The sequence below is a fragment of the Zonotrichia leucophrys genome, chromosome 2 (genome assembly GCF_028769735.1).
Source record: "Zonotrichia leucophrys gambelii isolate GWCS_2022_RI chromosome 2, RI_Zleu_2.0, whole genome shotgun sequence".
Classification (NCBI taxonomy): Eukaryota; Metazoa; Chordata; class Aves; order Passeriformes; family Passerellidae; genus Zonotrichia; species Zonotrichia leucophrys.
In genome coordinates, this window is record NC_088171.1 from 112,843,123 (window position 1) to 112,869,351 (window position 26,229).

The window sequence follows — 26,229 nt, forward strand, 5'->3', positions numbered from 1 at the left end:
AAAGACCAAAACATTTCAATAATCAAGTGTTGATACTTACAAAAAGCTTTTAAAATTAATTTCTTTCCAAATTCTTGGTCACAGCAGTGTGGTAGCAGCACATAACTTCTTGACCTCTTAGATTTAAAAAAATAACATGATGGGGATGGTAAATTATCAAAAAAAATCCCTGTTTTCAGAATGATGAGACAAAATAAATATGACAAAACAAATAAATATCAAAGTAGGAAACCTGATATGCCATCTCTCTTCTGTCTCAAGGTCCACTAAATTCTCCATAATTTCAAATTAATATAACACTTTTTAATTAATTTTTTCCTTTCGCCTTTAAGTCACATTTTATGGCATAGTAAGAAGGCATAGTAAGGTGAAAGGACACTAATCACTTAAAATGAAGTTTGCTGCTGAATCTTAGCATCTTTTGCGTAAGGTATTATTTTCATACCTTGTTTGCTCCCATTTCAGATTTTTTTTAAGACAGATTCTGACTAGATCGGCAGGAAAATGTCCAGTCCTTGGGCCATAAAATGAAACCTTAAAATAACAATTTATATTCAGCTATATTATTCCCTCTCTGGAGCCAGAACACTTGTCCTCATCTCTAAGATTGCTCACAGTTGGACTTAATCAGCAGTTCAGGCACCCTTTATGCAGTCACAGTCACTCTGCCAGGATACTTGAAAAGAAGGAGGTTGGTATTTTCTCATGAACATTTAAGGCATGCAAACTTTACCTTGAAGGATTTCTGGGTTTGAGGAAGCACAACCAGAAACTTGACATCAAGCAGCAGAACAGAAGCATACAGAGGATCTGCTTCTTATGGCCACTGCTCATATGAGGGGACAAATGATTTAATGAAAGAAAATTAGAAAACTCTAAATATTTTTAATGTCTATAGCTAGGGGATTCTGAAAAATTTTCCAATGCAGAAAAACAGACACAGAAATTCAAATTTGATTCAAGACCTGGAGATTAAACTAAAGACTATTAAACTGCTTAATTTACTGATTTTTGGCAAGAAGCCATTTAAGCAATCAGTGCAAAGCTCCTAAATGACTTCTCTTTGAAGTCATGCAATGAAAAAGATTGATAAATGCCATCAGTTAAATTCAGATTTTAGTCCTGTGTTAAGACTGTCTTTCAGTGCTGCACTGTCCAGTCCTACTCTCCCTATATGCTTTGGTTGGTTCATCAGTAAACCATAAATCCAAACAATATTTTTATTCCACATTTAGCCTAGGCTGGCCACACAGACACTAATGATTGAGTATAAGGAGTATTATGGATGTTTAAATTGTTTAAAATTGCAATTTTCCCCAATTTATCTCTCAGTCTAATTGCGAAGTTCCTTAACCACAGTCATAATGGAATCATAAATGTTATTAGAATTATAAGGCATAATTACAATAAAATTAGTGTTCCTTAGACAAAACTACAGCATCATGAAGTTAATTACGAGTCTGCATCCTTGAAATGTTATAACTGAGTTACAAAAAGAGACATTAAGACTTGCCCCACTCTTGTGTCAGCAGTTAAGGCATCCACCATAACCATAAGTACAAGCCAAAAAGTGATGCTAAGGATTTGTTAAATAAACAAAAACACACATAAAATGTGTTAGAAACTCAGAACATGATATGACACGAACATGATATTGTGGCATGACTTTTTTCTTGAAATGAAAACCTTTTAATGGGTAAAATTTAATGGATATTAATGCTTGGTAAATGCAAAACTACAGACCTGGTTAATGCACAAATATATTTCTTATGTTTTCAGAATTCTTTCTGATATTTTCATATTAGTATTAGAAATGAAGGGTCATATCCTCACTGGGCAGTTTTGCATAGGAAGTATAGGAGATCTAGATTCGAAAAATATGAGGGATCAAATATATTTTATACCCAAAACTAGGATACTCATACAAACTTGGATACTCTATCCAAAACTAGGCTACTCTAGGAAACTAGGCTACTCTTTAAACAGTTAATACAAGAATTTGATTAATATATGCTTTAAAAAAACATAGTGAGGAAAAATTTCATTTTAGAATATTAACAATATTTCTTGCCCAAGAGTAATCAGCTATCACTAAACACAAGCACTATTTCCTGTTAAAAAAAAAAGAAAAATAGAAAAAGAGGGGGCACAGGGGGAAAAACTAACCCAGACTGTAATTTCCAAACCAAATTTTTCATATACTCCTTAAAAGCATCTAAATTGATATTTGCTTTTGTCGGGTATTAGTATCTGTGTCCTTCAAATTCCCCGAACTGAAAAACCATATTATTAAGAAACACTTTTTAACAAATCGAATATTAAGGTATAATTAGATAAGCTTACATTCAGCAACTATGACTCACTTCATGCAACCTTTTAATAACATTTCAGCTTGGCCCTGCTGTCCCAAAAATGCTGATTTGTATGCTCCCTTAAGTCCTCCGGCTCTATGAAAAGCTCTCAAAACTTCAGTTTTATGGTCATTATGAAACCAGTCCTTCACAGGCATTGTAACTGTCTGAGCATGAAACAGTCTGTGCTAAAGCCACAGTTTTGTTGAGAACATAATACTTTTATGACCAATGTAATTTGATGCTTCAGGGTCTTCCACGGCCACAAAAAGAAACATTGGACAGCCTGGCTCCTGAATTGAAGGAAGTAGAAGGACTGGAAAAACTTGGGATATCACACTTTGAAGTTAAATGTTTTCACTTCTAAATGATTATACATCAAATAAGATAGCCATGCATTTTAATGGTATAACCTTTTGCAAGATTAAGGTCTATTCAATTAGGAAAAAGTTACATGAACTAAAGAACATAAGAAGCAATAGTGAAATGGAGGTCAGGCCTTAAAAGTCTTTAGTACACAGGTAACCTTCATTTTATCTACTTGTTTTAATCATTTTTCAAAAACTTGAGGAATTTACAAGCAGCTTTTTTTTTTTTCCTGTCAACACATTTTATTTGTAAAGACAGATGGAAAGATGTTTTTTGGAATTTATACCACATCAGAAATATCACAGATGAGAACTGCTAAGCAGTGATGCAGTTTTGCATGTGGGAGAGCTGTGCTGCAGTCTCTCAGGCTGATCTGATGACTCTGTGATGACAAGGCAGTGATTAGGCTTTCAGCTGACATGGAAGCCTTTTTCTCTCTTCTAGTGGAGTTGTTTACCTTCTGAAACCCATTTCAGTTTCAGGTCTTGCAAGGTATCTAGAGGATGGATGATAGGTTTGCTTGATTGCTTTGACAAGATCAGTAAGTTCATTTGGCTTGTGCACTTAGAAAAGTGTCAGTTTTCCCACAAATATTACTGGCAGCTCTGCAGCACTCCCAAAGCTGAATGAGCAGCTTAAGAGACTGATCTATCTCACGCGAAAGTTCATGGAAAGGCTGAAGGTAACTTTACTTCTCTTGATTTTAATTAAGTTGTAGTAAATTGGCTAATCCATATTAACTTTTTTTTCTACAAATATCCCATCAAAGTGCTTCTCACAAGTGTATTCCTAGCAAAACAAATGTAACCCTAGGAACAACTTGCACAACATCCTTGATAATTATTTCAGAACTACTTGGAACTTATTTTCTCCTTCTCCTTGACAACTCCTCTGAACTAAAGAACCAATCTTCGTTTTTTTAGCAAGTTGGGTTTAAATTTAATTTTATGTCTATTTTTTTTTTTTTTTTGCTACAGTGGGATATCTTCAGATGCCTCAATCTGAGACAGAGGTCTTTGATTTTTAGTAAAGCAAATCAACTATAAATTTGGATTGTATTTCAGCAACCACTTTTATTCTACAGTCAAAACATTCTTCTTTCATTCCTAAAATTATACATTTAAAAGTTAATATTAAAACTGACATTAAGAGATAATGGCAAAAGAAATGGATAGTGAAGAGGCAAACCCATGACCAGTACTTAAAATGATGCCTATTTATGTGCATCTGGCTAAAAGGTGTTCTATTTTCCTTTAATTAAATAAATTAATAACTTTTCCCTTTTTTTTAATTGATATATTCTAAGGGTAAAGATGGTTGTGTATGTTTTTTGAATGACACAAAACAAAAGACTACAGTAAATTACATAGGAAGCCTAAAGGGTTACAGAAAGGAATATGGAAATAAGAAAAAATATGTAAACAGAACATTTACAGAAAATAAGCAAGTAAAATGTGTAAATGTCAGATGGAGAGAAGGATAGAAAGGGTTTAGGAATGTAAGGAAAGATGGAAAAGAAAGGATTTACCTAGAATTAGATAAATATTTTTGTTTCACTTGCTTGGCGAAAAACAATCCTAAGAAAATTAATTGAAAGAAAGAAGAATTTTGTATGACTCATATGTCAGAGGAACTTTTCACTGGTGTATTTTTTTTAAAACTGAATTTCATTTAATCAGTGGAGGTTGGGGTTGATCAGCATTTGACCAAAGCTAAAAGCAACTGTTGAAAATGTATGAGTCATTCCCATCATTTAGTTAGGGATTGTAACCTATGATTTTAATGCCACACTCAACAAAGCCAGTGACTGAATTAGAGAAGCTGCATCCCAGCACAAGCTTTCTCATCTTCCTTACTGACACTGAGTAAGCCAGTGACTGAGTTAGATAAACTGCATCCCAGCACAATCTTTCTCATCTTCCTTACTGACATTGACTCCAATCCCAGGTGGAGATAATTTTCAGGAGATAAATTTCAAAGATTTCCCTTATTATGTATTTCTGGTTTTGAAAACACAGCCTATGGGGAATGGTCAGTCTCCACTGCTCTTTCCCTCTGTCGTCTGCTGTACAAAGCAAGTTAATGCAATTTTCATGTTCCCAGAAAAATTACCAAAAAGTGTAACCATGGGAAAACAAGGGGGAAAACTTCCTTTGTTAAAGGTTTTTGGAGGTTTACCTGTAAACCCATCCCTAATTTCTGTCAATTCTGTGTATAGCCAATAGATTGGCAGCCCACAGAAGCAAGTTTGACAACTTCGTCAAATATTCCACAATGCAGCATTGGTGGCATTTGTTCAACTCCTCTGCAGTGTAAATGCATTGTAAGAGAATCTTGAGTAACTCCCTATCTTAATTAATGACTGGACAAAGCCACTGAAAAAAAAATAAAATTGTACACACATTTATCACTGTTATGCTAGTATCTATCTTGCCTGGAAATACCCAGAATTCTCTAATAGGTCATATTATTTCAACTCACAAACAAATTACTCTGTGCCCTTTGAATCTTTTAAAATAAATTGAAGAATAATACTGGAACAAATCAACTTAAAAGATGGGGGGTTTTTAAGCAGTGCATTTTTTATTTAATTTTGACAAAGCTTAACCTGCTGCTTTTAAACATTGGAAGCAAATGTTCTTTGAATTCCAACTGAAGGACCATAAAGTCAAAATGAATAACACAGAATAAGATCTTTCTATAACATCAAATATTTAGTAATTCCTATTGTCAATTTTTTACAGAAATGCTGAAAACAACTCTTCTCACACTTTTTCTTCAAACAAAATTTGAGAAATATGTGTACTTATCCTTCATATAAAAAGTACAAACTAAAATAGCCACAACTCAAATAATATTTTAAGCAAAGTCGAAGAATGAGGAAATACTAAATATAGAAATAGAGAAACATATAAGCATTAGTATTTATAGAGAGATAAATTTTATTAAAAGAATTTCATTAACAATTTACTACATTATTAAAATCTCGATAGTAACATCAGAAGAAAGAAATTACTTTTTAATTCAATGCCAGCTTCCACCTATATTCTGTTACTAGCTTTTTTCCCCCACATTTTAATACTCATAATTTTTTTTTTATTTTTTACTCTGACGCAGTTGCAATTTTCAGCATTGCTGCTAGCCCAGCATTGCATGCTTCAGGGGAAGGTTTAACAAACTGTAAAGACTTGAAAGATGAGCTTAACCAGGCAGTGCTGTATTTAGCCCTGTCCCTTCTCATCCTGACTTCACAGACTGCCTGTGTGATGGGAGCAGGGCAGTGTGCAGGGATGTGCAGAGCTGTGCCCAGCAGAGCTGGAGCATTTGGTGGTGTGGTTCAACCCCAGCCAGCTGGAAAGCTCACTCCTCACTGGCAGCATCAGGGAGAGAGTAGGAAGGGTACAAGGCAGAGAACTGTGAGTTGAGATGAAGACAGTTTAATAGGGAAAGCAAGAGCCATGAACACAAGCAAAGCAAAACAAGGAATTAACTCACTGCTTCCCATGGGCAGGCAGGTGTTCAGCCATCTCCAGAAGAGCAGGGTCCCATCAAAAATAATGGTTACTTAGGAAGACAAATGGCATCACTTCTAATGTCCCCCCCCTTCCTCCTTCTTCCTCCCACTTTACACACAGAGCATGATCCCACATGTTTGGGAAAATCCCTTTGGTCAGTTTGGGTCAACTGTCCTGGCTGTGTCTTCTCCCAAGTCTCCCATGCACCCCCTACTCCCTTGTCCACATGGCAGTACAAAAAGCAGAAAAGGCCTTGGCTCTGTATTAGCAATGCTCATAGATAACAAAACCATAAATTTTGTAGTCAAGAAAGCTGAGAAGCAGTCAAAGAAACATTAAGCTACCTCAGATCCTGCTCACAGATTTAAACTTTCAAAAAGCTCAAAAAAACCAGACATCAAGCTCAGCATCACTAGAACTGTGAGGCTGGGTACCCTAGTTGAAGCTACCTAGAGTTGAACTAATAATTTTAAAGTAAAATGAAAGTATGCTTTTAGATCTTAAAATTAGAAATATTTCTGAAACATATGCAGAGCATTTGTTTTGATTTTTAAATTATTCACAGATGATTTAATTCAATGGAGTAGAATTAATGCAAGAAAAAAAGCAATGCTTATAAACACATTTAATTGAATAGCATGATAGCTATTTTCATCCCTTTTACCACCAGAAATCAGTTTACAAAATGTCACATATAATTCCTTTTCAGAAAGCATCGCCATATCTCTTCACATCTTGTTTTTCTGAAAAACCTAGTTTCTTTTGCCAAAGAATCAGAAATAGTATTAGATACATTTGCTTCCTTGAGTTTATGGATGGCTGAAGACAACCCGTTGATGAAAAAACAAGCTATTTTTTTTGGTGCCTCCAAACCAACAAGCAGCAACAGTACAGAACCTTTTTAGATTCACTTATGATGAGACCACTATAAGGAAGGAGTAGCATGGGAAATTAATAAGTACTAAAAATTGTGTCTTCTGTTTTTTTTTAGCATCAGATATTGCAATTCCAATATTTTTAATAAAAAAAAACCTGCCAAAAATCCTCCTCCTCTTAAAAATAACAAAACCCCCCCAACAACAGTAGAAAAACCCCATACCCACCACGCACACACACAAAAACCCAATTCCACCCTCTGAGTAGCTGCACCTCAGCACTGACTGCTAAGAGAAAAATAGTATTTTGGCAAACCTATTAAAGTATCATTCTTCAAGTTCTAGAAAGATACAGGAAGTAACCAGAAAAAAATCTGCAATTTCTCTGAGGGAAGATAAAACAAATTCTTAGTGTGGAAGCAAATTTCTTCTTATGGAGCTAATTGCATGTCAAACCTTCTGGGTGACATAAAGAATGGATGAATCAAAATAGTTATAACCCATTTCTCTGTCTTGTGCTACTGCAAAAAAAAAAAAAAAATCACAGTTTGAACAATTTCTTCCTTTAAAAAGTTTCAAATTTTTTGTGAAAAATTACACTTCTGAATTCTTAAAGAGCAGCATGTCGGAGAAAAATAAGGAAAATAAGAAAATCTTGTATCAATACATAATGAACCTTTGGTATAAAAGTCCCAGAAGAATTCTCATGGGGATGGTAAACAATTTTTATAATCCTGTTTCAGTAATTCAGATTAGGTTATTCATGATAGGCTGTTGTCAGCATGTTTCATTATTTTATTTTGTTGCTGTTTCATTTTTTTCCTGAAACAAATTCCCCATGTTTATGGAGGACTTGTATCTTCTTTTGCACATAACACTAAAATCTCAGCGCAATGTAATAAACAGCAATTTTGATATCAGCTAAGGGAATCAATTCAAGGTGTCAACACAAAAAAAACCCCACACCAAAACAAACTAAACAAAAAATGCAAGCCCCACAGAAGCTCCAGAAAATTTTTTTGTATTTATTTTTAGGGTATTATGCCTTTTCTTGGAGAAAGCAACATGTTTGTTAAGGAGTAGACAATTGATAAGGCTTTGAACACAGTAGGCTTCTGCTTTGGTGAGACTGAGGAAACTGCATGCAAGAGACAGAGAAAATTATTTCTTGATATAAGACACCTGGAATAACAGAAATTAAGGTATTCTTAGATACTTCTATGATCATTAAGAGAAACTCAACACCCTAAGAGATAAAATAAATAGTAAATATGTGAAATCTGTCAAAACACATGTTCTCTCTCTTAGCTCCCTCTTAATATCAAAGGAGTATAACTGTGCAGTAGTGTAAAAATTAAATGCTTTAAAAGTAACCCTTACTTATTTTTTAGGAGCATTTTTTGAGGATATACTGACTCTATCAAGTTCATTTACAAGCATTACGAAAATTGCCAGTGTAAAGCAGTTTGGTAAATGCAACAAAAAGTATCTAAAAATCTGAGTGGTCATCTGATATCACCATCTCTCTGACATCCAAGAAAACGTACAAGAGTCGCTGGCTGAGCCAAACCAAAGATCCATCACACTTTGTGCTGTGTTTCAAATGATGGGTAGTGGACCTTGTCTGGAAGAAAGGAACTGTAAAGTTACTATCCCAGATTACAAGCTCCTATAATTTGCAGCTCAGTGACTTCCTGACACAGAGATTTGCGCTCCATAGCCTGATTTGATTTCTCTACCATGAACAGATCCAACTACTCTGTGGTGCCTGGAAAAATATTGAGCTCCCATTCATCCTGAATGAAGTCCCACAGCATAGTTACAGGCTAGCCTATATAGCTATTACTCACACAGGAGCCATTCCAAATTCAGTTATCTTTCAGGAAGCACATGACTTTGTCACCTTACTCTTTACCCACTTATAGATCATTTACATATATGTTAAAAAGCACAAGTGTCAGGCAATGTGCTAGTGACTTTTTCCCCCTGAGAACGATGAAAAAATATTTATATTCTTTTCTTTCCTTTCCTTTCTTTTTTGTTGTTTTGTTTTGGTTTTGTTTTGTTTTGGTTTTTCTCTGTTTGTGTGAAATTGTTCCTTTTTACCTGCTGGTTTCACTCAGACACTTTGAAGGGAAAACTTTCTTTAATGTATTTGGGAAATGCAAGAAGCCTACACTGAATTATACCTATATCTTACAAACTCTGAAACACTTTCTTCACACATATCTGTATACCATGGAGACTCATTATTAAACCACAAGGAATGTAGCTCTGAGGACATCCAAGAGCAGATCATATGAAATAAAAACACCATACAGTGCAAACCAAAGCCATGAGAAGTGTATGGTGATTTCCCTTTGGTTCCTTTACACATTAAGTTATTTGTTAAGAAGCAGCTTGCTGGACTGAATGAATAAAGACATCAGCACACATGGTGAGATTATTAAAACACATCCAGAAAAGTGTCCAGTACAATCCAGTCCCTTACATCCTACTGCAAAATTTTGTCATGTTTGGAACTTTATTGTAGTTTTGAATGAAACAAAAACTAATCTGTTTTCTAATATATAAATTATGGAGACACAATTAAGGATAATCTTTCCCTGAAGTCTGTCTTCTAAAATACAAAACTCTTTAACTTGAGAAGAAAAGATAAAGTTTATACACTTCCATATGCAGTATGCTAAGACCTATTTATTGACTCAGAAAATAACTGATATAGCTGTAGTACAAATAACAGCAATATCACCTTTTACTCTGCAGTAATTAATTAATGCCATTGTTATGTTTTATGTGTAATATGCATTTGTCTGTATTGTACCTGCTTCCTTTATTCCTGTGAGTTTTAAGAAGGGACCAACATGAATTTACTTATTAATCAATGTTGGGCATAAAACAACTTTCCAAGTTGCCTTTAATGTTAAATTTTGATCTTCAGATATTTTCCAGGTACACATCCCCTGTAAATTGCAGTTCCAAATTATCTAAAAAAATCATATATTGTTGTCTTTAGATTTTTCAACAGAATCATGCCTATTTTCAACTATGTTAGAAACGTGTCATAACTTGATTTTCTGCCTGTAGGAGTTCTATTAGATGACTGTGTTAGCAATTTGACATTTACATCAAAAGTTGTTTACTTGCAAAGCAGTACATGTCTGTCTATCTGGTATAATAATATAAGGATCTGAAGACAGATGCAAACTCATTTTACGTGACTTTTGCAATCAAAATTACTGCCCCTCACAGAAAAAAAAAAGCTATTTTAATACAGTTTAACAGAGATTTAGTTTTCTGACAACTAACAACTAATTTTGTAATAGCTGACTCTGATGATTCCATTTTCAATTCTTCTGTTTCTTTTATATATTCCACATTTACACCAGAAGTAGACTTAGTAAAGACTAATTAAAATTCAGATTGAAGTATTGATCTCCATAAGCAAGCAAATTCTAAGAAATCCTAATTCTACTTAATACAAACTCTTTAAAAACTCAGATGTTTGTGGAAGATTATCCAAGCTAAGAGACAGTGTCAAAGACTATGTCTGTACCTTCTTTTGCAGGTATTGTGATTTCATTATTGATGTTACTGAGTTTAAAAGTTTGTTGTTAAATGTACACAGGCTCTGTTCACATGATGTTTTCATGGACTATTATTTTTCCTGAATGAAGCCATTCTTTCCCTGGTACTTAATAATATATGAAGGAGAGGAGCACATAAGATGTAGGTTTGCAGCATGAAAGACACACACTCATATCTTCCAATTTGTGTTAGTAGGGGTGCCCTCAGAATGCAGAAAGGAACTTCCTGATTTTCAGAACTGGAATGACAGTCCATAAATAAAACTAAAAACAAAAATAAAAAATAAAGCCCTTTTTACCAAAATATTTATATTATTTCATTAGAGATATTTCATAATGAAAATTAATGAAATTCATATTAAGCCAGTTCAAATCCTACGCTGAACAAAACATAAATTGCAAGGGTTTGTCAGATTTCAAGGGAAGTGTTGAAAGAGAAAGGCTGGGCTGACTTTTTCAACAGACAAAGAAATGCAGTGTGTGTATCAATCATCTCAGTTATAACTGATGTTAATTCCTGTACCCCAATGCTTTATTCAGATTTACAGAAAAGAAAAAGAAAACAATTTTTTATGTAAATGTCATCTCTTAGGACTTTCAGGCAGCCTTGTGTAAATACCAATTATCTTATGATGAGCCAAGCAGAATAGCCTAGTGCAACTCATGTAAGCTAATGTAAACTTCAATTTTTTTTTCAAGTTATGCCAGAAAAATTTATAACAGCTGAGTGATATTTTTGGAGAGACAAATGATCAAAACAAGTTTAAATAAGATAGAGGAAAATGAGAAAAGTAACACATTTCATGAGAGTGTCTTTCCTATCAAATTATCATAATTTTATCTATAAGATTTATTATTACCTGAGTCCAGTCTCCTCAAAATCACAAACAAGTCTATGGTAAATTTGAGAGAATATTTGAGACATGAAAGTGGTATTGCACTGAAACTCTTAAAGCTGACAAAACAAAAATTGAACTCTCATAAAATAGCATGTTGTAAAATGCACAAGACGGGGAATCTCTGCAACTATTGAAATGTAGAAGACTTTAAACTACGTCCTATGAATTTCATTTGTATGTTCTTACTGCATTTGTTATATGTAACAAGATGGATGTTTGATTGCTTGATCATCCTAAAGCATTTTTGTTTAAGGTTTTGAGTAAAATTTGTGCTTTAGACATATAACCTCCAACTTCTTGATCTACTGTTAGAAACCTGATAATTTTCTTTCTCCCCAGATGACCATGGTTTAAATTCTTCATATCCCTTGATATTAATTCTAGATCAGAAGCTTGTGTTTCCCTTATCATCTCAGCAGACCTGAGGATAAAATATCTAGTGGTCCATTAAATTAATTAAAAACTTTATACCACTAATAAAATTTATCCCACTTCATTTAAATATGAAAATTACCATACTTCTAAATAATTAAGCCATAAGTTCATCTAAATATATATCCCATAAACAGTACTATTGTAAAAGATCCATCAGAAGTGGAAATCTCCTCTATGAATTTTGGTGTATCAGTAGGATCTTTTCCATTGCTATTTGTAAAAATGATTATGTGTTGTCATGGTAAACATGTTTTCATGGAAATATGGCAAGAGAAAATGTGAGAAATATGTATATGTTGATATATCGCAGATATCTCTGACACTTTCACAAGTTTAAAAGTATAACTCATAGCTATGATCAGGACAAGTTTGCCCACCAGTAAAAGACATGAAAACCCAAAATTCTGTTGCAGTAACTACTACAAATGAAGAATTTAAAGCCAAATCAGCCTACAACCTTTTTGGCCTAGACTTGGAGTTTGGAATGGACTACATGACCTCCGGATGTTCCTTCTAGTCTAAAGTATAGTGGGTTTCTACACAAAATAATATAATAAAAAATAATAATTTTCCAAGACATTTATATTAGATGGCCCACCCGTACTTACCAGGCTGAAGCAGTTGATGGAGTCAATGGTCAACCTGTAGTCAGTGCTTGAATGTCAAACTCCCTCCTTACACTTAAATATGTTGTCAGTCAAATGCTACACATTGTGTGCATGGGACACAGGAGAAAAATCAGTAAGCAAGAGTTAACAACATATAAATCTCTGCTATAGATGGAAACAGATTTTAGAAAAGAATACAGTTTTATACGAAGTCGCAGACTACATATTTATATCTGCCTGAGGTTTTGGGGTACCTTCCTGGTATTTGTTCTAGGCAGTGTCTCTCTCTCCTCTCCCTTGCAATAGAATTCTCTACAATATAAAATACCTCTACAGGTTACTAAAAAAAAATTACAATAAAAAATGATAGTATTTAAAGTAAAAGAATAATGTTTGTAAAATCCACCTAAAAGATATGGTCATCAGTTAGTTTGGGGTTGCACATTTAGTTGTGAGATTACTCTCACCTTCACCTACCTCAAGAGTCTGAGAGGGCAACTCAGACCTTTCCAGATTCTGCTGGCCCCCTGAGCAATGTGTAAGGTTTCAGTAGGCAGCACCACACATCATCAATCGTGGGGAAGTCAGGTTTGTACAGCATTCTGAAGGTCTGAGAAAAAAAACCATGGTAAACTATACTCGTAGATCATTCTGTATTTAATGGTTTGGAAGGCTATCTATAAAAGGTCTCATTCTCAAAAATTCTTTTTAATACACAATAAATTATGGCTTTACCACTTCCACAATATTTTATTTTGAGAAATAAAAGCTCAGCTTAGCAACATTATTAAGGAAAAACAGCAAAGACTTTATGGATTTTTTTTGATTACTCTCATTAATGTCAGGTTCAAAATGGGTTGCATTAATAATTAGCTCTTAACTGACTAAAAGGATCCAGTTCAAGAAAGAAGAAACTGAAAGGGTATTCAGTCTGATGAACTGCTAAATTGGCCTTCCATCCTTGGAAAAAATAAACCAGCTTATTTTTATAGACCATACTTTTTAGCAAATGATGGTTTTTTAACCAGTGTGTGCACTGTGTGCACTGCAAGCTTCAATATTTGTGATACAGCAAGCTACCATTTGATAAAGCTTATGGGTTTTATTGCTGTATGACGTCTTGGAGAGATCACCACCTATGGTGAACAATAAAAGATGTTCTAGATGTAGAATAACATAACAAAAATATTTGCTTTTACTTAGGGTATTTCATAGACTTAGAATCTCACAAAAAGAAAAAAAAAAGAAGGAATCCTTACTGACAAGGAGAAAAAAGAAGTGCATAATACATAGACCATTTGCAGAGACAGTGATGTAGTGTATATGTAAAGAGTTTATATTTTCTGATGCCGGTGGCCTTCTTATTAAATTGTTCTTCAGTCATCCTGAAAACATGGTGGCAAGTCTAATTATTAATGGAAGTAATTAGAATCTGCATTGTAATAGTGTAACCAGATCTTATTACAAATTCACCTCTTTTTTCAGAATTGCATGGAGATTTCAAGTAGCCTTACCTGCCAGAACAGAAGAAAGTTTGCTAACTTTTAAATATATATATATAAGAAATTAGGTACAAACTAATTTATTAAACAAATAATTCTAGCTATATAATCATTCTGAGATTAGTTCCACTACACAGACTTGGAAAGGCACATGATTCAAAAACTAATGTTCAGCATAATAAGTTGCTTATTACTTACTTACATATTCTATTGGAAAGTAATGCTCCACCCCAGGATTTATTTTCTTGCTTAAACTAAAATAATGAAATTTTTCTTTTTTAAATGCATATGTGTAACATTTCTCTTCCGTATAAGAAGAAATTGACCCTTCCCTTCCTGGGTGCTTTGTGATATAGCTCAGGAGACGGCCTGAATGGATAAGTCAAGGCTTTCTACAAAGTAGCTGAGTCAAAGAATTCCAGGCACTGCAATGCTTAGGCAAAACCTGTGTAACTGTTACTGAATGCAGCATGTCTTCATGTCTTTATGTCTTTATGAAGATAAAATGTGAAATATAACATACTCAATTTAAGTGTCTCAACTACATTAATCATATGCAGCAATGCATTAACATAATCAGTAATGTATTATTTATAGATATACATGTAATACTTTCTCTTATTTTCCTTGCACAAATTTTATGCACGGAACATGACCTTATGTAAATTTGATTTAATCCTTTTTTTTTGTAAAGGCATTCACAAACTGGCCCTTGGGCTGCACTACAAAATGTGGGGAAAAAACCTTAATGGAACTAAAGTTGAAACATTGTCTGGTTTTAGTTCCTCTGCTCTGCTTTCAAGTGAATTTCATATCACAATTTTATGGCGGCTATAATTAAAAGTGTATATACATATATGAACACTTAAGTATTAAGCACCTTAAAGCCACTAAAATTAAAATAAGCTTTATATGGCAGTGTGAAGGCCTTTTCAAAAGGAAAAAGATGAGCAGAATGATGCTTTATTTCTGCTTTACTTAGATAAGAGAACTCTGACTCCTTGTCAGGATATAGGAACCACATATTTATATCAGCCATGAACACAAAAGAGTTTCTTCTACAGTTAAAAAAAATATTTCCTATATTAACTTGTCCATAAATCAGCATTCAGAAGAAGCCAAGACTTTGATGCATGATGGCAGGGGAAAGAATATAGAGGACCAAAAGGGTTGACACCAGTCCTCAAATGTAATAAAACTCATCCTAAATCTAATGGCTAATCCTGCTTGCTTAAAAAGAAAGTCACAGAAAATAAATGGGGAAGTACAAGCATAAAGGCAATATGGCTGGCTGCAGCTGGGCTTAACATTTTGCAGATTGGAAGCTTTGAAAAATGTTTTCCCTTTTGTAGTAGGCCAACTTTGCCATGTCATAAAAAACTCATTCTGCATGAAGAAGCTTTTTAAAGAGTGCAAGATGAACACCAGAACAAAGAAGGAATAAATATCATGGTGGAAAAGAGCAAATAAGAAGACCACAGCTCTTCCATACTGCATGCTTTGTCCTTGTAGCTACAAGCTTCATTCCTCCCAGCAAACAATGAATTATAAATTACCTCACTGAATAGAACATTCACCCTCATCTATATGCTAATATTAAGAAGTAAATATGCACAGAAATAAGTGCACGTTTACAACCATAATAATGAATTAAAAGCAAAAGAACTCTAAACCTACTTCCCCAAATCTTAATGGTGTTGAACAAAATGACCTACCGTGATTTATAGGGCTAAAAAATTAAAGTCCCCTCTATAATTCTCAGAAGATAGGCAGAATGACTGAAACAGAATCTGTGCTGTAAATCTACCCTGTCACATGTATAATGTATGTCATAACATCCACATTAAATTTACTGCTGGTTTAGTTTTTTTCCTTTTGGTCTCATGCACTGGGTGCATATTTGAGGCTATATACTCATTTCAAAACACTGCAACATTTTGTCTAAGTATGCATAAAGCTGAGTATTCCTTTAATCTCATAGCTTTTAAGAAGTCTGTATTAGCAAATTTACTTTCAGAAAATATGGGAACTTATTGAATCCACCATGTATGAATCAATATTTTTCAAAGATATTTCTTCTAAGTTTTTCAAAATATAATTTTTCTGCAAATAAATAGGGCATCCATCTTGTTGGTGTTTTCAATGTATCTTGAAGGATTCATTCTAACAAGTCAAAGTTATGCTTACTGACTGCACAGGCAGGTAACCAGCATGTGTCAGTACCTGTCTGCTAAATATGGCTTCACAAATAAAACAATGAAACATTTTACTGGATATGATGCTGGAATACTTTAATATGATTTCTTTAAACTACTTCAGGTTTCTATCCTTAGGATAATCTTTGATGCTAGTGGTAATGACTGTTCCTAACATGCAGATTTTCATGCCCTGACAACAGTGAAATACTTTTAAATCTTGAGTCCTTTTAACCTGAATTTCCTCATATTTGATTTCAGGAACAGTAGAAAAATCTCATGGTGTTTTATACTTGGGGTATCAATGTACAATTTTTTTCATATTTGGGTTTTTTCTCTGCCAATGTGCAATGGACACCATCTAGTAATCACATTTAATGCCTCAGGAATCTGTAGCAAAACGTTTACAAAGTTAATGGCTACAAGATTGAATTTATACACTTTAATGGCGGTCTCATATGTCTGTGAACAAAAACAGTACAGAAAGATTCAGATAATATGTAAAGACTTAACTAATTGGAGAATAATAACTATTTATAATTCTTTCCCTACAATAGTTATCCTAGAAAATGAATTACTGTTAATTATGGTATTACAAACAAAAGACCCTAAGTTCGTGCAGGAGCAGTTCCTTAACAGCAACATATCAAGTGTAATGAGACTCTTCTCTGAGGTCCTAAGCAGCAATCCTGTCACTGAATATTATGGCAGTACATCCTCTAGAAAATTAATATGAACTACATAAAACATGTATAAAAACCCATTATTGTCTATTGAAAGGAAAAAACAGGGACTAAAATCTTTCTCTTGTTACTAGCAAGTTGGTATTCCCAGGAAACCATGTGTTAACTAGGAAAATACTTGGAAATTGAAATGACCTTTAAATTAGAGAGAGTTTGGCATTTATATCCTGGTGATAACTTGCCTTTTTCATACCTTCTTCAGTTTAAAATCCCACAAGTACATCTCTCAGTCTGACAAGATTTATAGCATCACTCGAAAAAAAAAAGCATTTTCACTGGTAATTCTTGTTAAGAATTAACATAACTTTTATATTCATCACATAAATAAAGATTTATAGTCTGATTAAAATCAGGCACAGCAATATCCTCCTTGCCATTCTTTGTAAAGATGCATAATGGGAATAAATTCTGATTTACAATATTAATTATTCTATGTCATAAAAAACAGTGTCTGCCTCACACACTGATACGGACTCTTCAATAAGAAATCTTCTTCCTTTTATTTATCACTTCTCAGCCTACAGTGGGGATTTTTTAGGCTTTTGCTTCAGTTACAGAAGCAAAATAGAGCAGTATCATAGACACAGAGATGAAGAATCTGCTAAAATAACAAAAAACATCCAAACCATACTATTTTAAAAGATGCAATCTGTTTTAGAAGGAAATAAAAGTAGTTTCTTTCATACCAGTTGGCTGATTAATGATACAGCTCAAAAAGATTAAAAGCCACAATACTTAACAAGTAAAAAAGAAACCATAAAGTAAGTTGAAGTACAAGCAGATGGTGATTTCTATGATATTGTTTTAAAACTGGGAAACCATTATGTAGATTCTAATGATGCCAATGCTATGTATACTATAATTACCTTTAATCCAGGCAAAGGAGCTCAAAACTTGGGAACAGGTTGATAGGTGGAAATACTAAGTTAAACAATCTGGGATAAATTTTTGTTTCAAAAATAACAACTCAAGATACCATAATATTGGATGAGGGCCAGAGATGGTTGGATCCAAGCTAGTCTTTGCAGAAGAGGCATGTGAAATAGTTGGTTCCTTAAGAAAACCTGTGTTGGACACATCTGGTAGACAGTCCAGAGCAATGAAATGGAAAAATATCAGTCACAAATGTCAGGGAACATTTAAATGAACAAAATACACACAAGTCTATGGGAAGTATCCCTAAGTGCTTATGTCTCTGCAGGTCCATACAACTATCTTTGAAAGCCCATGATGCTCAGAAGACTTTTCTGAGGACTGGAAAAAGCCAATGTCCCACCTATCTTCAAGATGGGCAAGACAGAGGATCCAAGGATCTACAGGTGAATCAGCCTCACATTTACCATCCAGGAGGTGATGAATCAAAAAATCTTGAAACTGTTCCTTGCATATCAAGCAGTTGATTTGGTGTATTCAACATAGGTAATAGAATTATTTTGCCTGACAAACCTGACAGCCTTCAACAAAAAACATTATTTGATGGGTGAAGGAAAAGAAGTTGATTTTGTGCATCTTGATTTTAGCAAGGCTTTCAATGCTTTCACAACCTCTTCATTGAAACATTGATGGATGTGTAGACCAGATGAGTGGTCAATGATGTGAACTTAACACTATCTGAACTTCTGGATTCAAAGGATTATGGTCAAAGTCATGAAGTCCAGCTGGAGGTCAGACGCTGGTTTGGCATCCCAGGAATGAAAACTTGATTCAATACAGTTTAGCCTCTTTATTTATGACCTGGATGATAGGACAGAGTGCACCCTCACAAAGTTTGAAGATGACACAAAACTGTGAGGAGTGATCAGTAGGCCAGATGGCCATCCCACCATCCAGAGGGACTTTACATGGCTGGAGAAATGAGCCTTATGAAGACAGAACATTATGAAGTTCAGCAAAGACAAGTATAGAGTCCTGAAACTAGGCAGGAATAACCCCGTAGACCAGTTCAGGCTGGGGGACAAATGGCTGGAAAGCAACTTTATAGAAAGGCTCTGGGGGTCTTTGTGGACACCAAGATGAATGTGAGCAAGCAGTGTGACTTCACAGCAAATAAGAGTAACAGGATTCTGTGCTGCATTAGGAAGATTGTTGCCAGACAGTCAGAGACAATCCTTCCCCTCCCCTTGGCACTAAGCCCACATCTGAAGTATTCTTTTCAGTTCTGGGCTCCTCACTGCAAGAAAGACATGGACGTACTGAACTAAATCCAGCAAATGGACGGAGAGATGATTAAGGAACTGGAACACCTATCATGTGAGGAGTGGCTGAGAGAGCTGGGAGGAGAGAAAATTCAGGGAGGTTTACCAATGTGTATAAGGACTAATGGGAAATGGGCCAGAGAAGATAGAGTGTGTGTTCTGTACCCAACCTCGTCTGTAGGCTTCTGTGATGGGTTGACCTTGGCTGGAAGCCAGGTGACCACCAAACCACTCTACCATTCCCCTTCCAAGCAGGCCAGTGGAGGGAAAACAAGAGGGGAAAATAGGGGGAGGGAAAACAACTTGTAGGTTGAGATGAGGCTGTTTATTAATGCAAATGCAAAATTTGGTGCATTTACAAACAAAGAGGGAAAAAAAGTTTGTTCTCTACTTCTCACCAGCAAGTGTTGTTCTGGCACTTCCCAGGAAGCAGAGCTTCAGCACACAGAGAAGTTGCTCTGGACAGCAAACATTGTAAACAAAAACTGGTCCTCATCCTTCCTTCATCCCTTAATCTTTATATCAGATCTGATGTCATCTGGTAAGGAATATCTGTTTGGTTAATTTGGGCCAGCTGGCCTAGTTGTGTCCCCTGCCAGCACCTTGCCCCCTTCCAGCTCCTTGGCAGGGGGGAAACGCTGATCCACCTCAACCAGCCCCCATACAGCTTCCCTTATCTGTCACTGTCAGAGAGAAGACTCAGGGCTGGACAGATGTTTGGGTAACTGACTGCAGGTAAATCAATATTCTTCTAGTGATGCCAAAGAAGGACCAGCTTATCTTCCTGTTTTGCTTAGATGCTTATAATGTTCATTTGATGGTTAAGACAGAGGTAGCTAACTCTGTTCTAACAGCAAGAGGACAAATAAGAGCTCCAGCTTCACAATATGTACATGTTGGTCTCAATTCCTGGATTAGTTATGTATTCTCCTCCTCCAAAATGTCAAAGATACTGCACCAGAATGTTGCCCTGCCACTATCAACTGCAAGGATCATTGGAGAACATGAGAATTCCTTAACAAAAAATTTTTTGTGTATCTGTATGATACCATGCACGCACAGCTGTGACTGAAAATCCATATGTCAAACACGCAACTGTGAGTTGTTTCTGTTATCACGCCTTGTACTATTTTGTGCTCATTACACTTGGTTTGGGATTATAAACAAGAGGAAGATTTGTTTACTTGTTAAGAACTTTGTTTGTTTAGCTCAAGGCAAAATAGCTTTGTATCTTTGTTGACTAAGGGTGACAGCTACTAAAAAAAAAAGCTTTTAAGCACTCCTACTAAGCAACATTATCTGGGAAGCTAAATTAAAATTTACTTACAGTAAAATAGGGTTTCAATGGGTTTTTAACAATTCTCTTTGTACTTGCTTTGCCACTTTGAAGAAGAGTGATAATGTAACCATTAGAGAACAGGGTTTTTTTGGTTGTTTTGGTTTTTTTTCCAGAAATTACATTTGTGCTAGAATATATGGTCTCACTGTGATACAGCAGAGTAAACTGTCTGAGTAAGCCCCATGGAGGGTGAAAATGCAAGGATCCTTTATTTTTCTTTTTTAGTGGATACATATTCAGAAAAAATAAAAAAATTCCTAACTATGCTTCAAAAATGTGTTTGTGAAGTTACAGCAGTATGGGTGGAACAAGAGCACTACTAAAACTTAACATCTGAAAGTATACTTGATAAGAATTTAAACCCAAAAGTAAGTAGAAGAGTTACCTTGCACATTTTGCATTACAAACATACTAATCTTTTGCTTGAATGCAAAAGATGACTATTTAATCATAACAAGCCTTTTTCATTAGTAAATTTAAACAATTTTGTTTATAATATCCATATATTTCAAAAGACATTTTTAAATGGGACATGTCAGCTGATCAAATAGCTTTGCCTTTTATGGCTAAATTAGTAGTAAATATTCTTCAGAAGAATAGTGGATGTGCAATATGAAGGGAGAACATAGTCTCTTTATTCTCTTTTTCAGGACAAGTAGTTTGATCCTTTCTAAAGAGACTGAAAAGTTTATGTGTTTATGAAAACACCACTTTTCTTTAGCAGAGCTCTATAGTATTTTCCTATATTGATGATTATTAGTGAAAGAAGTATTTGGTGTATCAAAGTTAATGCTCCAATTAATGTTATGAACCTGACTTAGAGTTTTCCTTAATCTCTTAATTGTTCTTCTTTTGAAAATATTTTTATGTCAGATTTAAACAAATGCAACCAACAAACAAATGGTTTTCATTAAATAATATATAACTTTTATTCTGGAAATTTTATGCAAACTTTCAAATTTTCCATAATTTCCACCTGGTATTAATAAATTCAGCATGAAAAAATCTTCATGATTATTTGGTTTCCTGATTTAGAGATAGTTTGGTTTAGTGAGTGCAGTTTGGAAATATGGGGTTTTCTTTGGCAAACTTTTAAAATCCCTACTTCTTCTTCAATGTTGTCTAAGAAAGAAGACCTGTTAAAATTTGCCCCATGACACCAGGACATTTCAAAGAGATGGAAAGCTTTCACTTAAGTCTGTGTCATGGTTTGACAACAATTTACATTATTTTTTAAATAAGTTGAAGAAAATATTTTTTTCAACAGCATTACTTATTCCTAGGCATTTTCATGCCTAATTACTTTAGAATTACACAGAATTCACAGAATGACTAGGTTGGAAGAGACCTTCAAGATCATTGAGTACAACCCAGCCCCAACACCTCAACTAAACCACAGCATCGAGTGCCGCATCCAGTCTTTTTTTAAACACATCCAAGGATTGTGACTCCATCACCTCCCTGGTCAGACAATTCCAGTACTTTACCACTCTTTATAAAAATCTTTTCCTAATATCCAAGCTATATTTCTCTTGGCATAGCTTAAGACTGTGTCCTCGCGTTCTGTCAGTTGCTGCTAAAATAAAGAGAATTGATTCAGAAAAAAATCAGCCATCTATATGCTTCAATTTTCCCTCTCAAACATATGGACATGTGAAATATAGTGGCCATCAAGTAACTGAAGACAGAATCCTTTTCAAAAAGGAACAGCATTCATAGGAAGCACTTTCTTCTCCTTTATTTGATCTGTGTTCAAGCATATGCATCTTGGACGAAGAATTTCCTTCTGCTGAGCATGTGGAATAAACAGTATTCTCTGGGGTTACATATACATCTTGCAGTTCTGATGTAATAAAAAGTTCTCTGGAGAAGAGGGAAAAGGTAAGAATAGAGAAGCTATTAAAACATACCTCAGAAAAGGTACGTTAGTGGGGTTTTGTTATTATGACCTTAAAACATAACCAGAGTAGATTAAGGAAAAACTGAGGTGATGAACTCTTAGATCTGATCCTAAAGCTGACTCATTATGGAGCCAAATTCTGAGAAAGGGGTAATTTGAATTATGTGTCTTAATGACATTTTAATTGAGTTAATAATAAACCTTCAATTAAACTGTCAAGATATTAATTAGGCTAACAAAACATTATTGATTGTGCATATAAGATGTGTCTCACTTGCCCAGATAAGCCATACAGATTGCAGTGTAAAAACTGTTGAATATGCTCAAAATAACCTGTACCTTGGAAGTATGAAAATGGTAAAAAACCAAGTTTTTACCTTCTACTTCTCTGTATTATTCAGTGTTCAAGTCTAAAAGATACATTTCCTATTTTCATGAGTTCCTGCTTACATATTTTATAACAGACACCAGTGCATCAGTTTACACTGATGTGCACGCACACTCTGAAGAACAAGGAAAGCTGTTCGAGAGGTTACACAATTGTGAGTTCACATTTGCTGTCTGCTACTGATTGCATTTAGTGTTCATTTTTTCATTATTATAGTAAAACATGTGTGATTTCTACAGCTTTTAAATAAAAAATTTTGGATATCAAAATGGAAAAAAGAAAATAAGTCAACATTTTGATGCATAAAGGATCTCTATTAATTTGTTCCTATCACTACAAGTTCTTCATGTCAAAGTGTGGACTTTTTTCCTACAAAGTAATCTTTCCAACAGTTCCATTTAAAATTATCTTATAGTCTATAACTGGTTTCAGTAACCATGTTGATGGCATTTTGAATAACATTAAATAAAAATTCCATTTCCATAGACATGGAAATTATTTTAAACCTCCCCCACTAGTGTATAATTTTCAATAACATGATTTGCTGTTAAATTCAGTGATCATCATTTATGTAATTTTTAGCTACCCACCAATGTTAATTATGGATTAAGATTATTTCCTACCTTTGACAGGGTGAGCAAAACATCAGTTAGTTCAAAAGAAATTTCACTATATTCTAGTGGTTGTCCATGGACTAGAGAGATGGAAAATGGCTCAGAGCCACAGAGTGATGCTGTACTGTATTTTTAATTATTGAATGTCTAGTTCATTTTTTAAAAAGCTTTTTTAAGATGGAGATTGTCATATTTATGATTTTCTTGGTCTATGACAGTTAAAAATGCCAGAAAAATTGCTGTCCCTATTTTAGGTCATGTTTCAACTGAAAGGAAAGTGGAAATAGAAAGAGTTGCTTGAGGAAGAAGGTTTCAAGAAGAATTTTTAATTAACATTTTTATGTCCTAAAAAACTATTAGAGGAGTAAGAACTTTAAAAATCTGTTGATAAAAATGTAGTCTTGTCACCTTAATCTGTCACAAAAATTGACAAAAATAGGCTGACATTAAATATCTCTAGTAATCATCTCTCACCTTAAGATAAATTAACTTGCATGTAATTGAATTTATGATTAAAAGTTTTAGAAATCTTTTTTTTTCAATTAAAATTTAGAAGGTTTGCATAATTCCAGCACATTTAATAAGTTACAAAATAAGTGGCTTTTTTTTCCTACTATTTGCTATGGACAATAAACAGTAAGATATTTTAAACTCCTATTAAAATGGCAACAATCAAACTCTTCAGACAGACTTCCAAGACCATAACATCAGCAAGTGTTTTTGCAGTCTCTTTGTTTAGAAGGGGCATGCTTAGTCTGAATCCAGGAAGTCTGGATAATTTGGAAATTACAAGATAAATTTCTGCTCATTCTGCACAAGACAATATCCTTGATGAGTCACCTCAAGGACCAAAGTAGGCTGATCAGATCCTGCCTCAATGTAACCTCGTATGATCATGACAATAATTCATCACTCTGGCTGGTGTCATGTCCAAGACAAGAGCTGGTGCCAGGCCTTGGGAAAGAAAAACTCTGTAATAAGTAGTAGTGAAAAAAATTATTCAGAAGTGAAACAACTTCCTAATCTCATGCAGCTGGTATCTGACATTTTCTGAATATTGACTTTTATTTTCCTTTCTTTTCTCTCTAGCTCATAAAAATGCAATAAGGCATGCTGTTAACTACAGCTACATATCTTCTAGTTGGCTTAGAGAATAGAAAAAGTGACTATTTTTGGATGAAAAATGCCATGGAAACATACACTGAGTTATACTGATGTTGGATTGCAAACATTATGTATTTAGTTTTCATATATTTAAAAGAAAGTATTCACTTCACCCACACTAAATCAAAGAATTTGTTAATATCTTTGGGTATTTTCACATTTTTTAATTGGAAATTACTAAACAGGCAAGTGCTTATTTCACATTCATGTTCATGCTTTTGTGCAGCTCAGTTGCTGCATAGTTATGCTCTGCATAAATTCTGCTTTCCACAAGAATGACTTTTGAGTTGCTACGAGAGTGAAGGAGAAACTGAGGGTAGGACAAAATTAAGATACCTAGCAGCTATGGAGCACTCAAGGCTCTTTTACTGTTAAAGACAAAAAGCCACTTCTTAAGTACATAGACATCAGAGAGAAAATTAAATCATTATTCATGTAATCTAGCCTTTTGCCCATATATATCTCTCACTTACCTGTATCCATATATCTGTGTACGTGAAGTTAAAACACAAAATCATGTTTGAGCCATCACTTTGATATTCTGTTATTGAAAAACACAGTTTAGCATGCATCTTCCTCTTGTTCTGTTATTAGCACAGTTTTTATAGCACCATCTTCACTAAACAGCTCCTGAAAACTTTTAGGAAAAAAATCCAAAGAACAAATAAAAGTACTTTCAGAATCATAAATCCCACAATGTGAACAGATCCAAAAGCATTAATGCAGTTACTTCACTCTACATGCAAGTGGAGGCATAATTGTCTCTGCAGGATCTAGGATTTACTGAATGTGTAATGTTAACACAAAGATATAAGGATCAATTTCAAGTAACAAGCAGCTAGAACATCTCTATATATACTCCATGACTCCATAGGTAACTAAAAACCACTAAGAACTACCACCTAACACAGGGAACAAAACTGAGCTACTGCAAGATATCCAGTGAATCAAGAAAAAGAGAACCCATTGAAAAGAAAAAATAATAAAAAAAAAAATTCAAAAGTTCCTCCTCTTAGAGACTGCTAACACAAAATGTCTGGTTTTTTAAATGCTTACCTGTAAAGTTTGGGTAATAAGATAAGCCAAAACAGGGTTCCAGAACAATGAAGTTATATTCAGGATTCTGATTTTCTTTTTCTTTTTCAGTCAGAATGTCCAAAGGTATGTGCAGTGAGCTTACTAGAAGGATTTAACTGTGGTGAGTTTTTAATGAGGCAACAGTTCTGCACTAAAATTTGAGTAACTCGAGTTTGCAGCAGTCTCGGTAAGCCTCTTCCTGATTTAATTTTTCCTTAGGATGGCCAATCATATTAAGGCATAGTCAGAAAACATCTACATACATAAAATAGTAAAGTCTGCAATTAATAGTAAAAACTGGTGCATTTGATTTATTTATCAGCTGTTATTGAATTCTCTCCAGAACAGCTGTTTGACTACACCCATGTACAAATGTGTTTACAGTATAGGCACTCTAATTCTAAGACCTGACCTTTATCATGGATTGAGCTCAAAGATAATTCCTTACAAAAGTCTTGCTTGAAATGAACCTA